Here is a 3538-nt window from a genome sequence, read left to right on the forward strand (position 1 = left end):
AAAAAAAAATCTTTGTTCCTGACCTGCAGAGAGAAGCAGAACCGGACACAGCCAGGCTTCTCCAGCCAGCCTGCAGCCCAGCCCGAGCAGAGCCAGCCTGAGCTAGCCCAGCCCGGCGATGGAGCGCCCACAGCCCACAAGCATGTCCCAGGACTTGTCTGAGGCCTTGAAGGAGGCTACCAAGTTGGTGCATACCCAGGCAGAGAATGCTGAGTTCATGAGGAACTTTCAGAAGGGCCAGGTGACCTGGGAAGGCTTTAAGCTGGTGATGGCCTCCTTGTATCGTGTCTACGTGGCCCTCGAAGAGGAGACTGAGTGCAACAAGCAGAACCGGTCTACGCACCCCCTCTACTTCCCTGAGGAGCTGCACCGCAAGGCTGCCCTGGAGCAGGACATGGCCTTCTGGTATGGGCCCCTCTGGCAGAAGACCATCCCCTACACTTCAGCCACACAGAATTTTGCGAGGCACCTCCACGAGGTGGGGCACAAACATCCTGAGCTGCTGGTAGCCCATGCGTACACCCTACCTGGGAGACCTCTCCCGGGGCCAGGTCCTGAAGAAGATTGCACAGAAGGCCCTGAACCTGCCCAGCTCCGGTGAGGGCCTGGTCTTCTTCACTTTCCCCAACATCGAAAGCCCCACCAAGCTCAAGCGCCTCTACCGTGCACGCATTGAACACTCTGGAAATGACATCAGCGGTCAAGCACAGGGTTATGGAGGAGGCTAAGACCACATTTCTGCTCAACACTGAGCTGTTTGAGGAGCTGCAGAGGCTGCTGACAAAGGAGCACCAGGACCAGAGCCCTTCACAGATGGAGGGGCTTCTCCCGCCGCAGAGTGCAAGACCCCGCCCCTGCAGAGACACCCAGAGGGAAACTCCAGCTTAGCGCTAACCTGTCCCAAGCACCGCGTCTCCGATGGGTCCTCACTCTTAGCTTTCTGGTGGATTTATGCTATGTGAATGCAAATGAGCTGACCCACAGGGGCAGTGAACTGTGTCCAATGAAGGGCCTTTTCTCTGGAGAGGGGACTTCACCTCTCTTCTCATGGGCCATGAAGTTTTGGAGACTCCTATTGTCTCCCTATGCCCTTCTCTCTCTGGCAATGGAGAGAGATGTTTGGTGCATGCTCCCTCCACTGAAAGCACATCCAGCCAATGGCATGAACTTTCAAACCAGCAGCCCCAATTCCTTCAGCAGAGCCCAGAAGCCATGGCCAGCATCAGCTGCTGTCCTGAGCCCAGTGCCCTTGGTTGGCAGCATCCAGGGTCATGGCCTCTTTTATAATGTGCAGAGATGCTCTGTATTGTGTTTCTGTCTTATTTTTGTTGTTACCCGGTTCCACCCAAATGGTGGTATTTTGTCGTGTTCTGTTTTTTTCTAACAGGGTTGGGGTGTCTTTTGAGGGGTGGGGTGGGAGGTGTTTAACAGGACTATAGCCTTGGTTTCTAACTTCAGTGTGAACTAATAAATGGCATTATCTGACAGTCCAAAAAAAATCTTTTTTCCCTTGAGGTAAAACATGTGTCTTCCTCCATGCTCTTAACTGTCATTTTACTTATATTTTGGGAACCAGAAGTTCCCTGAGATAAATATCTCGCCCTAGCCCCACTGTTAATAGTTAGTCACATCCCTCTCTCAGGCCTGGTGGAGGGCCACAGCTGCAGAGAAGCCAGACAACCCACTCCTCTTGCCAGGATGTCTCTGCTGTCCTTGCTCCACCGTTATCAAAGCAGCCACAACTGAGCTAAACAGTTTCTTTGTTCTACAACTCCAGGAAAAGGGCCAGAGGACACGTCAACCCAGACTTCACAGCTGTGTGTGTGTGTGTGTGTGTGTGTGCGCGCGCACACCTTCTTCATTTTCTAGCCATATATAATTCAGTACCACCCCCTCATACCTTTGCACAGCTTGCTTATCTGCAGAGAAGCTGTGTCACCTTTGCTGAATAAATCCTCTGTTCAATCTGTTGAAGGTCTGTCTCTGGTCTTTTACCTAAAGTATTCTTTCTCTGTCCTTCTAAATCTAACAGGTGGGGTGTTGTTTTTGTTGAGCCTAAGGTGCATGAGACTTTGTTCAATAAATACAACACCCCACCACAAGCTAGCACTGGGTATTGTACGTATATTAGATTTCATGAACAAACTATTAAGAAACTCTGTTCTGGTATATAAAGAATTCAAAGAGAAAACTAGCCAGGCATGGTGAGATGTGCCTGTAATCCAAGCAGTAAGGAAACTGAGACAGGAGGACTGCAAGTTTGAGGCCAGCCTGGGCTACATGGTGAGACCCCATTTTAAAACACAAACAAACAAAAAGAAGAAGAAAGAGTACTTCTGATGATGAAGTTATCAGAAAAAAGTGATGGGGAGATATGGGAGGAGTTGGAGGGGGAGGGAATGGGTATGAATTTGACCAAAATACCTTATATGCATGTATGAAATTCTCAATAAATTATATTTTTAAAAAACACAAACAAACTTGCTATTATATAATTATGACCTTAAATCCAGAATCCTCTTGCCTCTACTTCCCAAGGGGCAGAATTACAGGTGTGTGCCCATACCCTGTTTATGTGATGGTGAGAATCAAAATCAGAGTCTTGGGTATGCCATAGAAGCACTCTGCCAACTGAGCTATATCTGCAGCCCTCATTTTCCTTCTGACATTTAGATCTTTATTCCACCAGGGAAGGGCTGTTATAAGGTAAGGACCTAACATGGTTTTCCATTTTGGTTGACCTTCTGGATCTTACTATGGCTAGCAACGGAGGAGGAGGAGTGATGCACACTGCACCCCGGGACCCCTTGATTGCCAGATGGGATTTCGATACCTGGTGATTTTCTCTAGCAGCATCTAGCTGCTTGGCATGAAACACGTTGGAGCAGCATGGGGTATTTTTTTCCCAAGTGTCAGAGTTTGAAGGACAAGGACTAAGAGAGTTCTGGTTTTGCAGGGGGTCAAGTGAACACAATGGCCTTGGCTGTGCTGTGGGGAAGAGCAGGAATCCTGAGGAGAGCTATTTGGACATGGGAACCTGCTTATGTTATGGGAGGCAGAGTGTGGGGTATAACCCTGGGTAGTCAGCCCAGACCAGGGAAGAATGGCAGTGTAAGAGCAGCCAGAATCAGGCCCTAACAGCCCCCTCACATGAAGAAGGTTGGCTTGTCCTGGACATTCCGGCCCTGGATGGGCAGGATCCACAGCAGGCGAACAGGTTACACATGATTGCTTGAAAGCAGGGACAAGCTCAGAGCCTGGATGATGGATGGCCACCACTCCTTCATAGGACTTAAAAGCTGGGAATTGGGCTGGAGAGATGGCTCAGTGGTTAAGAACACTGACTGTTCTTGCAGAAGACCGAGGTTCAAATCCCAGCACCCACATGGCAGCTAACAACTGTCCGTAACTCCAGTTCCAGGGGATCTGACAGCCTCTTCTGTCCTCCACAGGCATTGTACGACATGGGTGCACTTACCTACATGCAGGCAATACACGCATACACATAAAATAAAAATAAATAAAATAAAAAAAACAA

The 3538-nt window shown here is 49.2% G+C and overlaps 1 pseudogene across 1 annotated transcript in view; it reads left to right on the forward strand.

The window, feature by feature from the left end:
- The first annotated feature begins 95 nt into the window (after positions 1–95).
- LOC103738349 overlaps positions 96–3538 on the forward strand; it is a 15353-nt pseudogene continuing 11910 nt past the window's right edge. The window contains exon 1 of the transcript XR_607443.1: positions 96–989. The product of XR_607443.1 is annotated as a heme oxygenase 1 pseudogene (transcript). The remainder of the gene's footprint in view (positions 990–3538) is intronic.

This window comes from Nannospalax galili, unplaced genomic scaffold (genome assembly GCF_000622305.1).
Source record: "Nannospalax galili isolate Female #2095 unplaced genomic scaffold, S.galili_v1.0 scaffold1311, whole genome shotgun sequence".
Classification (NCBI taxonomy): Eukaryota; Metazoa; Chordata; class Mammalia; order Rodentia; family Spalacidae; genus Nannospalax; species Nannospalax galili.